The sequence below is a fragment of the Mus pahari genome, chromosome 8 (genome assembly GCF_900095145.1).
Source record: "Mus pahari chromosome 8, PAHARI_EIJ_v1.1, whole genome shotgun sequence".
Lineage (NCBI taxonomy): Eukaryota > Metazoa > Chordata > Mammalia > Rodentia > Muridae > Mus > Mus pahari.
Genome location: NC_034597.1, coordinates 86,681,680 through 86,697,011, shown reverse-complemented (window position 1 = coordinate 86,697,011; position 15,332 = coordinate 86,681,680). Strand labels below are relative to the sequence as shown.

General features: G+C 34.3%; 1 protein-coding gene across 2 annotated transcripts in view; it reads left to right on the top strand.

The window, feature by feature from the left end:
* Dach1 (dachshund family transcription factor 1) overlaps nucleotides 1-15,332 on the top strand; it is a 385,477-nt gene that overhangs the window by 135,240 nt on the left and 234,905 nt on the right. The window lies entirely within an intron of this gene.

The window sequence follows — 15,332 nt, the reverse complement described above, 5'->3', positions numbered from 1 at the left end:
TATCTATGGAGACTATTTTGTGTGTCAATAATGATAGAAAAATAATTTCTCTTTATTACCTTATTATTAACTTTAATAGTATAATTGAAGCTATGAGAAGAATATATATTACATGTTATGATTATTTATGAACATTAGAAATTATATTTCTTTCCATAATTGTTTCTCGATATGTCACCCTTTTATGACATTTAGTTGGTTAGAATGTAACCTGCTCTGAAGTCTGGTTTTATGTCGGGACTGCCAATATCCATTTAGTTCTTGGTCACATTTTGGTTTGCAGAAATAAACCATAGTCTAGTTAGTTGATTTAATAAATTGTGTGTTCCTAACTTTATTGCCATTAGAAAAGCATGGTATTTTAGAATATAGAAATGTTACCCTTTAAAGACAGATTTCCATGAGAAATTAATAAAATATCTGGGCTTAAATGTAAGATCACTTAGTTCTATAATGATTTAAACCATCTGTTCTTTATTTATGTATTGTGAGGCTTTATATAGTACTTTTTTGGATTAAACCTTATCTATCAATGTGCTTTGGTACAACATAATTATAAGAGAACAATAATATATTTCTGTCAGCTACCATTCATTCAATGTTTTATGCACATTTAGTCTATTGAATTAATCTCTGAAACAATGGAAAGAAATTCTTTGCTAGAAATAGCTAGCTTTTGCCTTGGCTTTGTGGCAGAATGACATTAGAGAACATATATAGTTGTTGAACCTGATTGCTTTAGCAGCCCTGAGGTTGATAGTATCAGGTTCCAGCTTGCCCTGCTAGGTCATGTGGACCCAGTCCTTTAAAGAGAAAAGTTCACACAAAGTTCACTTCTATTGTTTTACCATGGTTACAAAACAGAGATGAGAGAGAGAGAGAGAGAGAGAGAGAGAGAGAGAGAGAGAGAGAGAGAGAGAGAATGAGAATGAATATTATGACCTGTTCCTTCCTTGAGCCCTCTCTTTCTCCTTANGAGAGAGAGAGAGAGAGAGAGAGAGAGAGAGAGAGAGAGAGAGAGAGAGAGAGAGGTGTTTGTGACCTGTTCCTTCCTTGAGCCCTCTCTTTCTCCTTAGTTCTTTCTGATTTTACCAAACACTGCAATAGAGAAAACTAAAACATACAATAGTTTGTAAATGCATAAGGCCTAAGTATGCTTTATTATTGCTTGTAGGTAATCTTTGGATGTAGATGAATAACATTAAAGTCATTGCAGCAAGAATTTAGATTAGCTTGTTTCAGTGAAAATATTACTTAATTCCTTCTCCTCTAAAAATTAAAATTTATAAGGTGGGTGGGCATGGTGGGAAGGATTGTTAATTGGTCTGGAAGGGTAAATGTAATAATTTCTTGAAAATAATTTAACTTTGACCAAATATGCTGAAATAATTGCTATAATGGAAGGGAGAGATCAGAACTAAAATATCTTCATTCAAGACTTTCAACTTTTTATTTTGTTCAGGTACTTTTGTTTATACAAATTTAAGAGGTTGCAATATGTAAGCGACTATTGTGCCCTTACTGAGAGAAATATATGGGTGTCTTTTGAAAATATGTAAAAGCTTAATTCAATTAAGTTTCAATGCCTTGATGTTAGGCTACTAAGTCTGTGAAAATTTTTCTCCTAAATTATTTATCCATTAGTTCTAAAGGACATGAGTACAATCTAGTTTATTGTATTTGATCTACTAAGATTGCAAAAATCTTATGGCTAAAGCAATAACCCTAAGCTATTCTTATTTTTAAAATTATTGTCAAGATATGCAATGTAGTATGTTATCTGTATAGCTCAAATACAACCACTACTTGGTGATATTTATTTTTATCATTCTGTGTATTTTGTTGTTAAGTATGAACTATTAGTCAAAGAAAAGTAATTTCAAGTAGAATTGCTTAGTTGTCATTCTGCCTATGACTCCAAAGCAAAATATTATTTATAGAAAAGTGTATAAACAGATGAAATTTTAAATTTGACACTAAATATATGTTTAAGAAATACTTTTTAGATACTTTAAAGTCTGTTGTCATAACAGAAAATTACTATCTATCTGCCATTTATACAATTATTTAACTTGAAGAATGGAGGGATGGATCTCTTAGGATCTTGACAGAAGTGTGATCTCTATTGTGTAATTATTTATTGAAATTTACTCTTTTTATTGGCATAATTTCACCTATGTAGAGAGTATAAACATGTAATTTTTCCTGAGTTAGAATGTGGTCAAGGAAAAGGGAGGGTCAAGTATTTACATAGAGGAGGAAATATAGAAAGCATTGTTCGTAAATTTTAAATCTTTTATATTCACCAAAATGACTCTTGTGTCATACTTCATATAAATATATGCTTTTACAAGTATTTTCCTGAAGTAATACATCTTAATCTTAAGGTATAGTGCTCATTCTTTCTGCGTCATAAAGTTCTTTTTAAAATTTTTTATTGGATATTTTATATTTTGACATTTCAAATGTTTTATCCCCTTTCCTGTTTTCCCCTCCGGAAACCCCCTATCCCATCCTCCCTCTCCCTGCTTCTATGCCAGTGCTACCCTACAAACCTATCCACTCCTCGCCATTGAATTCCCCTACACTGGGGCATCGAGCCTCCCCATGACCAAGGGCCTCTCCTCTCATTGATATTAGATAAGGCCATCCTCTGCTACATATGAAGCTGGAGCTATGGGTCCCTCCATGTGTATTCTTTGGTTGGTGGTTTAGTCTCTTGGAGCACTGGGGTGGGGGTGGGAGTATGGTTGGTTGATATTGTTGTTCTCCTATGAGTTGTAAGTTTGTTTTTTTCATTTCATTTCGGCAAAATGCTTTGTTTACACTTAAATTATAATCATTAAATCAGAAGAGAACTAACATGTAGAAAGTTCCATACTGTTAATGATACCCTTGAATTAAATGAAAGCTGATGAATAACTACACCAGGCAGTAGAAACAGGCAGAGTGTGACTTATGAATTCAGAGGTCACCTGTCCCTTTCTTTCCAGCAGGAAGAGCTCACCTCCACCCTTCACCATCAATGAGTTCTTCCCCAGAGAACGTGTGCAGAGACCTTCCCTGGTGGTCCATTCTAATGTTCAACTGCTCTAATTAGGGAGAGAACTGTTTTTTGGTTTTTGTTTTTTTGTTTTTTGTTTTTTTTGTTTTTTTGTTTTTTCAAATCTTGTCTACATCCCTTGCTGCACTTTAGGAGTTGATATTTATTTTTAGTGTTACCTTTCTGTTTTTTATTGCTGTGTATTATGAATTTATTATTGGCCAGATTTTCCCAGTGAAATAAGATTTCGGGATAAATCTTAACATGTTTTCCAAAACTCAGCCTAGAATATGACTAAATGTATTTTACTTAACTTCAGTAGCCTTGGCGTCATGTCTTCTTGCTCTCCGTTGCACCTTTATTCCCATTCACAAAACTACACACTTATTTACTTTTATGTAGAGTAGCCCACTAGGGCGTATTTGATCTCTTTGTTATGTTCTAATTTGTTGAAAAATGGTAATATGCACAACAGACAAAAAATGAGTTTTCCAGAAACAAACTCTAAAAAGAATTGAAATTTCTTCTGTAAATGAATTCTTCCAAACAGTATAAAATTTCAATAGCAGTTTTAAGTAGACTGCTTGTTTTGCAAATAATAAATATCTGTGTAATCATGAAAGTATATTTTAGAGAGATAATTAATGTATTTACTCATGTACAATTATTAATGTCATCCATTTGTATCTTAGAGAAATTCTTGATCCCAAGACCTCTTACAAAGTCTGGTGATGTTCAAATCCCATACAGGAATTGGTCATACAATGACATGTGACATATTCACTGATGTACTTATTTTGCATATTGTAGAGTGATACAAATAAAACCTTTCATCGGGAAAAATCTAACTATTAAGCATTTTCCTAAATTTATTTTTCTTAGATAGGAGGACCTAATTATTATTTCTCTATACATTTTGTTTCAGGTCATTATGTTACTTTTATTCTTAAGTAATGAGCTGCCCCTTTTTCCACCTGCTACATTCCAATTATTCTCCAAGACCCAAACCAAATCTCCGATATTATGAGTAGCTTAGAGCTAACTATCCCATTGCTCTGGTCTGTTGACAGTGTTACACCAGAACAAAAGCAAAATAGGACCAATGAGACACAAGAAAAAAAGCATGGGAGTCCTTATTTTAATTTATTTTTCATTTACATTTCATGTATTTTATTTTTATATAATGAGGCCTCAGGCATTGTAGGCAACTCTTATACCATTGAGTTATACCCCAGCCTTAAATTCCTTAATTTGAAAAAGGGTAAGAATTCAATATGATGATAGGCAAGCATCGGCCTAGTAGGTGTCTCCATAGCAAATATGTCCTGTCCTAATGTAGATTGCATACTTTCCTAGGGGTGCTCATGTAGTGTGCAATTCATGCCTGTCATGTGTATTTCTTCAATACAATCTGCATCAATATATGTGTATCTTTATTAGCACAAAGTTGTAACTTCCCCAAATGGCATACAGTTTTAAAAGTTTTTCAGTTTTTAATCTAGTAAAATTGTTAAAAAAAAAAAACAAAAACAAAAACAAACCAATAAGCAATCACTAGATCCTATTTGGGTCAAATGGGATTGTATTGATCTATGACTGAATAGGAATTGCATTTAGAGGAATGTTTGTGAGAAGTAAAACATTTGGATAAGCATTTCAGCAAAGGTTAGATCTGAAACATCTTACAGAAAAGCACTTTTTACAAATATTACAGTGAAAACTATCATTTATTAAAAAGCTTTTTGAAGCAATATAAGTAACCAATATAAACACTTCCTCCTGAATCAGACTCATCATAAGTGCTTGAATTAGTTGGAAATAGAAGTCAATGGAGTACAAGAGGGTGTACAGTATTTAGTTGACGTTAATGTAAGAGGAAATTGTGTTTGGAGAGATTGTGTGGGGTGGATAGCAGATATGTGTACAAAAGAGTGCACATGCCCATGTCTATGCATGAAGTGGCTGGAATAAGTAACTAGATGTCCTGTTATATCATTCCTACCTTTTCTCTCTTTAGAGAGAGTTTCTCACTGACTCTTGATACACTGTCTGACAGACCTCCTCAGTATTCTATCTCTGCGTTCCAGAGCCCTGCTGTTTCAGTAAAATTCATGGATATACCATGGGTCCCTGTGTGATAGACTTCTAAATGAAGATTCTAACAGTTGCACAACATGTACCCAGTGAACCCTATCATCAGCCTCAGAATGAAAATGCTTTAATGTAATTCAGCAATGGGAAAGTACGTTAAAAATTCATATTTTGCTTGGAATAATTTTGTGGAGTTGAAGGAAATTACCATAGCCAAGTAAAGGTACTCCCTGGAAAGTGTTTAGCAGATGAAATAATGAAGAAAATCTATTCATATCTTCGAGGAAATTAATTTCACTTTTGTGTTTTGCCAGAATTTAAGAATGGAAGAGCTCCAAAGAATCACAGCACATGTTTTCAAAATTCTGATACTAAAAAAGAAAAAGCAGATGAATTGGAAAATAATGTGCTACTGTTTTGATTATTTCAAATTTGCATATTTGCAAATAAACAGTTTACTGAAATTTTAACTACAGAAACTAACTAAAGTATATTTTCATCATTGTACAGATAAGAAAAATGTTTACTCAGTTAATTTCATCAATAATAACTCAATAAATTTATGAATGGTTAAACACATATATAATATTAATTTTGACTTTTTTTGATTTTAATCAGGAAGGAAAATGTTCTTTGAAAATGCCACTTAAAAATTCTGGAGTGATGTAAAGTTCTGTCATTAGGGAATATTCATATAAGAAAGGAGTATATTCCTTGTCTCAGTGACTAAAGATGCTTCTGCCGACCAGCTAGCTTGAGTTTCATCCCTCGAACACACAGGCATAAGTACAACCAATGCTACTAGTGTGTCCTCTGACCTCCATATGCATGGCATAGCACAAGAACATGTATAGAGCTCTTACTGTGAGTATTGAGAAAGATGACCATGGGGAAGAGAGATGAGTGCCTAGAAGGGAACAACTGTGAAGCACTGAATAAATTCATTATTTACCACATAACAAACAGGTGTGGTGATAAGCACATGTAATTGGGAGCACTTCAAGTAGAAATGTTCCAGGCAATACTCAGCAGCACATGAGTTCTAAGCTAGCCTATTCTCATGAGTCTTTGTCTCAAAGAGGAATAAACTAAAATAAGTAATGATCACAATGACATCTGACTACCTTGATGCTTAATGGTGAAGAACTTATAGCAAGCTGAAAAGAGGATATATTGGGTATACTTCATTTTTAAGGAAAATAATAATTTGATTTGTAGATAAATGGTAATACCAGGGTCTCTTGGACACTTAGCAACAAAAATAGATTTCACTGGCTTTCCATTAAGAACTGAGGTAGACAGTGTCTCTGGCAGTTAGTAAATTTCTTAGATGCCTGTCCAGTCACTTACAGCATTGGACAGTGTGGCATAGAAGAATTCAAATGTATCGAAATACTTTCTAATAAATCCATTTTTCAATGACGTTTAATGAATTTTTAAAAATGATTTCAAACCACTGTATACTTCGGCAGTCCTTGTGTACTTTCTATAAACAGATTTTTATATTAAAATAAGTTCCTTTCGTCAAACGATCCACAGGCTACCAGGAAGCTTGAGCACTGCCTTTATGCCCATTGAGCTGAGAGACATCAACAATATTTTCCTATCTCTGTTCTTGTCCTTCAACCTTAGTCCCAGTCTGAAGTCATTGTATGACTCTACATTTTCCTCTTTTGTACTTAGCCTAATTGCTTAGGGTATCAGACAATAATGCAATTCAGTCTTTAGGCAGCATTTATTCATTCATTCATGTCTTAACATGTAAATAGCACATAACACTCACTATCATTTGAAGTTCATATTCCTGTCCTTTACTTGAACTGTGAATGACAAATGCCCAAAACTAGTAACAACAAATCCTGATTTTTATCTATTGCTTGAAAACAACTGGTCTCTTCAGTTCTATGGTGGTAATTTGGTCCACATATTCTCATGAAAAGAATATAAAATCAGGAGGGGACAAATTAATCTGGGGATGCCAACCTTCTGCCCAGTGATGGTTTAAGTCATCTTTACTCACATATTTTCTCACAGGAAGTCACAGAGGAAGCCCAACGTAAATGGCAAGGCCAAGGATGAATTGATAATCAAAACATCCAGTTTTGTCATTGGACCCTTTGGAATGTGTGGTAGGGTCAAGACAAGAGTAGCTAAATAATTAAAAGCTCTTGCTAATCAGGCAATGTGGCCATTGCCTACACTCTCAACTCTTAGGTGACTGAAGCAGGACCACTTCAGTTCCCAAGTTCAATGATACCTGGGAAAAATGAAGATGCTTTTTTCTCAAAGCAAAAATTGCATTAATTAGCAAAAGTGAACTTATTAAATGTCTTATACTGGCATAAGAAAATTAAGGGATTATTTAAAAGTGATTTACTTAAAAAAAAAAATAAAAGAACATTCTAGCAGTGTGGAAACCTACCCAAGAAGTGTTCTAAAATGTAGATTGAGATAGCAATAAATAAGGTGGAATACAGGTGGTGAAACAGATATTTGAAAAGGCAGCCACACAGGTTCCTAATTAGTTGCTGAGTAAAAGTGGCTCTTCAATAACCTCTTGAAATGTTGAGGTCTAATAATTTTTTCTCTTGTTCAAAAATTCTTGTGAATTGATTAAATTGACTTTAGAAGAGCTCTGTTTTTTCCTTTCTATTTTTAAAGAAGTAATTTATGGCTTAATCCTTTAAAATAAAATTAACTTTTCATTTGGCCGCATCATTTTTGCTGTTGTCAGCACCACCTTTTTCTAAGATAATTATCATCATGTTTTTCAGGAAAGATGCTAGTGAGATTTTCAATACTTTGCTATTTTCTTAACAAGGCTCCTCTGTAAATCTCTGTTATTACACAAATTCAATGTTACCTTTTGCATGACAATATTTTCTGCATCAACATAGAGGAAAAATAAATTTAAAGTAATTGCTTTTAGAAGTATATTGTTTTAAAGAAACTCTTGTAAATAAATAGGATGAAAGTACTTACTGATGTTTGTTTGCTAAGCTTGCTGAAGTAGATGTTGATAGAGGCCCCAAATTACTTTCTTTCTTCCTTTTCCAGGGTACTTTAAGCTAATCAAGAAACTAACTCATAGAAGCAAATTTGAAAATCATTTTGTAAGAAACTTTGTTACAAGCACGCTATAGGGTTCTCATTTAAATTTAGTATCATAAAATGAAGTTTATATGAAAATGCTGTGCAATTTACAATCCTTTTAAAGTTGAGAGCTTATTTTACATTTTTCCAAAAAATTTAGATGCAAATTATTTCATGTCAGCATCTACATTTTTTCCTTTTTTTCCCCTTCTTTTTTGATGTTTAAAAAGTGAGATGCTGTGATACAGACTATAATGGGAATAATATGGATTTCACGTGGTTTTATTTCTGTTTACTTAAAGACATTCTTTTGACAGGCTGTGCATGTAGCTCAGAGGTAAAACTTTTGAGACACAGGGTACAGTTCCTAGCGCTCCTTTTCCCCAATAAGTATTCCAAAGCAACCTCAACAGACCTTCTATTGGTAAGAAGAGAGAGGTAGACAAAAACTGAGGATGACCCGTAATGTTTGAGAGCAGAGATAAGTACATATTTGCATAATTTAAGTTGCCTGTGTTGTTAGTCTCGGTTGTTAGGAACAATAGTTAGGCTGTGTGAGGATGATCATGACCTTCTATCTTCACATAGAAAGCAAGTTTTGTCTGCACTGTAGAAGGAAATTTTGCTCCCATTTCTAAGAACAATTATGTAAATCAGGCATGATAATGCATTGCTTTTACCCAGGTTTCAGGAGGCAGAGGCAGTCATATCTCTGTAAGTTCCAGGGCAGCTTCATTTATGTTGTGAGTTCCAGGTCAGCCAGAACTACATAGTGAGAGACCCAGTCTCAAAAAACAACAAAAAACAAACAAAAAAAATCCTACAAAGTTTGTTTATATTTGATGCGGTAAAACTCTCACATTAAATGTTATTATAAATCCATACTTTATTATGAAATATAAAACAAAATCCCAAGTATGTGTCTAGTGTTATAAACTAAGTTCAAAGATTTGCATATTGAACATTGTAATTAGTGATTTTCATCCCAATAGCTTTCCACCAGTTTAAAAGAGTGTAGGTTTTTTATTTCCTAACCACCTAAATTTGAACAGCAAATATAGATCCAAAGTATTCAGTTAGAAGTTAGGATAATGCACTGAAAGTGTTAACTCAATAGGCTTCCCCTTCACCATCATACGCAACAGTGTGACACGTGATACTGCCAGATTGGGAATCTGTAAATAATTACTAAAACAATTTTAACTGAGGTGACCATAATTCTGACCATCCATTCCTACCTACAACTCTTCATTCTTATTTTGTTTTCGTTTACTATCCATTGATTTCTGACTTTATATAAGATGTGCTTACATGCATAAACCATAGAACTTAAAAAGAGATTTTAAAGCATTGTCTTTATGAGAACTGCCAGTATATACAATGATCCATAAACAAACAAACACATAATATTTTTGAAAATACAGCAGGGTATTTGAAGTGAATTGTTAAGTCCACCGGCTGACATAGCACTCAGTAGCTAGAGAAGCTATCATATAGGGAGACCTGATTGGATAGTATTCCAAGAAGCAGCAAATAGTGGGTCCAACGAGGTGAGGAGAAAGGGTGTTCTTTCTAAAGTAGTATATAGTATACAGATTGATAGTTGTGTTATGAAAATGTACCCACAATGACAAAGTTTTGAAATGTTCTTTAGAGGTGAGTTTAGAGGTGAGTTTCACTCAGCTCTGCTACATTGGCAATATGAGGCACTGAAGATTTTCCTTATTGGTTTATTCTCTCTCACTTTCTCTAAGTTTCTTTCTCTCTCTTTCTCTCATCGTTTTATAAGTCAAAGTTTTCATATAGGCCATGTTGACTTTTAGCCTTGATTCTCCCTAAACAATACAAAAATTACAGATGTGTAACCCTGGCATTCATGTTCACTATTCTTTTACCAAGAACCATTCAATTTATTTGTGAAATGGGTCTGGTATTGATAAATATGATGTTGAGTTACTGTGACTATTAAATCATGTGATGTTTATTGTGGTATTTAGCATAATGACCTTTTAATAAAATAAGGCCTTTCACTCTTTGATGTGTCCGTCTTCTTACCAATGAATAAGGGAGATAGCAGTGTCCATCACTGGGGATTTAGCTCCATGAGAGAAGAGCTGGTTAGCTATACAGTACATAGCATTAGGTTGCCAAACTTTAAATTATGTTAGTAATAAGTATAGTATGATAAGTAGTACCCATCTCAAAATATATGATATAACTATTATATAATAAGTATATCTAAGGCAAAATATTCTTACATTTAAAAATAAGGTAACAGAGTGAACTCAATGCCATGTCTGAAAGAAACATAGACAGAATTGTCATATCATCATATTCAATATAGTACATTAAGACAAAATGAAAATGTTTGGAGAAAGGGCCTTCAAAATGTTGTAAATGACTTCTGCTAAAGAGAATAGTTTGATGTATCTTGAAAATAGATCATATTAGAAATGATATATAAGAATAGAATTATAGAATAATGGTCATATACAGCGCCTTTCTCATTTGTACTCTAATATGTTGACTTGAAAGGATGTGCCTTGCTGTTTTGTTTTACTTACTATATAAGCACTATTTCATATTATCATAAGTAAGTTTATGATTGTATAATAGTCTTCAAGTCAAACTGGCAAACTATTAAGAAGTATATATATTTCTGATTGCAATGGATCGAAATGTAAAATGTATGAATTGTTATGTTAATATAGTGTTATTATTTAACAGCAATCCAAATTTGAAATTCATATTTGTGGTATAAATAGATTATAATTCCAATAATGTATGATAGACATCAAAAGCGATTTTATATTTGTTCTACAGACCCATTTTACTAGAAGACTACTTGAGTAATACAGTAGAAAGTAGAGGCGTTTTTGCATAAATAAATTCAAGAGGGCAAATAAATCTTGTCAATAAATGTGTTGCTTTTACTCCCCATAATTGTGTTCGAAGGTACATCTCCATATTTATTTTCTTCCATGTATTTTTCTGCTATGCCATTATCTCTACATGATAAAATTTTAACTCGTATTTCAAGGAAGAGCTCAGCTCTCCCCTTGACCCTGGGATTCTGTCAGGTCTCCCCTAATGCCTGCACTCAGTTCTTTTTCTCTTGAGTAAATGAAGGGATTGACAGAGTGATAAGACCCTTTCTCATCAGGTTGTCTTTAGCTATATTTGGGGCTTCTTTTATATTTACAAGTCATCACCAACATTTCTCAAAAGAGGTGAAAGGTGCTACCAGCATGCTGCCCTTGGATATGTGATGTCTTGAAAACTTGTAAAGTACACTCCGCCCCACACACCCCTTGCCCTCCCCACCCCCCTGAATATCACTCAGCCCTGCTCTTTTCTTTCTGAAGTTGAATTTTGACTCTCCTTGAGTAAACATCATAAATGTGCTATGGATACCCTGCAGTCAGGTCTTATGGCCTGGAGCCCTGGAAACAAATGGACAGTGAAGTGTCTTTACACCTCATCCTGTCTTGGGAGAGAGACATATTTAGACTTTGATTTAGTGACAAAATCTAATGAAAGCAGATGGTCCAAAGTGACTGGTCTACAAAAGAAAACTTTCTCATTCAGAACTGAAAACAACAAAAATGGTGTTTCTAAAAATTGGGTGTTCAAAGTGGTATGGTTGTGACCATATTTGCCTTCTTCTTTTAATGCAAATGGTTGAAAATACCAAACTCTGGGATGTGGCTAAGGTGTGGGTAAAGCTGAGAGAAACAAGAAGGAAGTCTTTGATTAGGATTTCATCTAATCTACTAAGGATAATTACTTAACTAACTTCTTCCTTTTAATTCGATGAAAGACAGAAGACAGTCCATCATACTTTGTCCCTCCTCTGTATATTTGTATATTGCATACCAGGTTCGGATGAATGTGGTTGCCAATAAAGCACACATTCACTCCAGAATGAGTGCTTTTACTAATTGCTTTCTTTGTTCTTTTTAGGTTTTGTTTGTTTGTTTGTTTTCTTTCAAGAATAACTGATCTTTAAGAAAGGAAACAGAGAGTTTATTTAGCAATAAGGTCATTTAATTAGCTGCTCTGTGCAATTAGGTAATTTGATTAAGATTATACTGGCTGTAAATCAATACAACCTGTGTAGAGGTCTATCTATTGAAGCACGTGTACTTTTGACCTTCACACTAGCATATGGGTTATTTTTTTTTTTGTTTTTTGTTTTGATATTTCTTAAATCTCTGTTGAAAGAACTTGAGCACTGAGTGCTTATAATAAAGTTTTGTTTCTAAGAGTACTACAGAAATTTATGATCCCCAGAAGTTAGTGCTCAAAACTTCATGAATTAATGTACACTTCTCAAGAAAGGAATGCTACTGTAAATAACAACGAAATAGTGATAATCTTGTTAGTTAGTACATACATCTTTCTATTTCCTTCCAAGAAGTTCTCTCTGACTCACAGAGTGGACAACCAGTAGTCTAGTGCTTAAGGAAACTTAACATCTTTCTCTCCTTTTTAAAAAACCATTTGCTCTGTTCTTTGCCTCAGTGTCTCAAGGCTGCCTTCTCACATAATTGTAAAGTAATCCCCAGTTGGGTGTTAGTTGATGGCCTCAGGGTGTTACCACCACCAAGGGTATTTGCATTTTAATGGAAGGCTTTAAAAGAACTTCAAGCATCTAGTCTGAGAGCAATAAATCTCTATTGGTGGGATTGAAGCAATGTGATAGATTGGGCAGGAGATATCTCTGCTGAAAGGAGACCACTGGGTTTATTCTAATCACAGCGGGAGTTAAAGTGTTCCTACTTAGTGGTAGCTTGACTTTTGCTTCCATGTAAAAGTTGTGAGGACAGCTCCTGTGGCCTGGATAATGTAGTACTCCTTAGCAGATTCATTTTCTTTAAAAGCAAACAAGTCAAAGGGCTAAAAGTTCAAATCTTTGAACTGACCTTTCCTTTCCTATTTTCTCCATAACTGTTCTCAAATGAATACCCCTTTCTCTGTTCTTTAGGTGTGCAGGTAGAATTATCTTCATACTTTCTCCAAATTCAAAAAACTTTGTGTGTGTGTGTGTGTGTGTGTGTGTGTGTGTGTGTGTGTGTGAGAGAGAGAGAGAGAGAGAGAGAGAGAGTGCAAACGTGCAAGCTCTCTCTCTCTCTCTCTCTCTCTCTCTCTCTCCTGTCTGTCTGTCTGCCTGTCTTTTCTTCTTAATTTTTTTGTTCACATAAACTGACAAGGCATTGTACTTGAGGAGTCACGAAGCAAGTGGATTTACAAAAAGATCAAAACCTATTTTAAATATAAAAATGGGAGTAACATACTAAAAACAGATTCACAGAGACTGGAATTAGGATTGGTAGGGTGATAGTAGTGTTGTTACCATTAAGTGTGGACTATCCTCACACATAAACATGAGGTTTGAAACGGTGACACGGAAGAATGATTAGGACTCAGCTACATAATATGGAGGGGAGGATGAACTGGAGTAGAAAAGTAACAGAGGCAACCTTCTCAAAAATGGTGTAATAAGAGACCCAAGCCACCCACTGTTCAGATCAGCATGGTGGAACAGAGTCTGTAATCCTAGTATGCAGGAGGCTATGGTATGGGTGTAATAAATTCAAAGCTGTGCTTCTGATACAAAATTTGATCTTCTTTCAAAAGAAAAAGAGAAAGATTTAAAGAGAAAAGAAGACAATCAGTAGAATCCAATATAAAACAATGCACAGATGTTAGAATAAAATAGCAAAATTCAAAAAGAAGGTTAGGGCCAAGAATCACAGTCTATACTTAAGCCATGGATTGTGAATCCAATAAGGAAGCAAATATATTTTTAAGTAAATATATATTAACAAACATGTATATTAGGAAAAATCTGAAATCATTTTGGACTATTGTCCATATTTAAGACTCTAGAATGGACTTGGAAGTAGGTTTTTGATGATGTTGAAAAGCTGTAACAGTGAATTGAGAAAAAAATAAAGAAGGATCAGAAACAAGAGTAGGATATAGACAAGAACATAAAAGATATCTTCACAGATATGATAATTGAGTATACAAAAGAGGAAAAGATATATCAAAGTTGTTGACTTTTGACTTTGTCAGTTAGGTGCCATTTTGCTGAACAAGTGAAAGAGAAATCAGTTTTAATGGGGGCAGATGCTGAGTTCAAATTTGGATAAGATTATTATAGGATATCTAAGCAGGGATGTCTGCTAGATGGGCATCAATCTGTCTGCATCCCAGAGGAAGATCTGGGCTGTAGATGTATGTTTAGCCATTAGTCCTAGCATCAAAGTGATGGCAATGGAAGAGTTCACTCAGGGAGAATGGAGTCTATCAGATGCCTGTCGATTGATCCCAAACAAACCATCAGTTAAAAAGCCAGAAGAATCACAATGAAGAATAAGAACAAGTAGCTGGAGAGATAGATACATCATAGCAACAATCAGGAGGGTATCCATATTGATTTACAAGCCAGATAAATTTGCAAATAAGCCCTTTGCTCTCACTGCAAAGGCCTCCAGAATCTAATGCTAGACATTAAGTCTAGGAGACTCTATCTCTGTTTTTTTCTTGTTATTTGAGTTATGTCAGTTGATGGAAGCGATGTTACATATCAATAATTTCTATGGTTCCACTTCTTTTCATACTATTGGAGAAGTAGATTGGAGTTTTCTTTTAATGTTTCTATTGCTATCTTTCATTCCAGAAGATGGCAATCATATCACCTAGCCTAGGATCCTCTGGTAAAAAGATTACATCTTTGTATAGGACATAGCACATTACAATTTGAATCAAAGTTATTTACATACAAGATTCTTCCCTCCCTCTTGGGAAGAGTATAAGCTCCTGAAGATGAGGAGCTCACCCCCTCCCAATCAGCATCCAGAGTGCCCTGTACTGACAAAAGCAGGTACTTAATAAGTATTTTTTCAATGATCACATATTTCTTACATAAAATAAAAGAGAGAGGGTTTTTGAATCTTCTGATGAGGCAAGGGACCTCAGCGGATGAAAACATGGAAATGCTCGAGGATGATTTTATTAGATCTAGGCACATATTGGCCAAATAAATAATGGAAGAGCCTATGAAAAGCACATTCATAATACAGAAGCAAAAATGAGA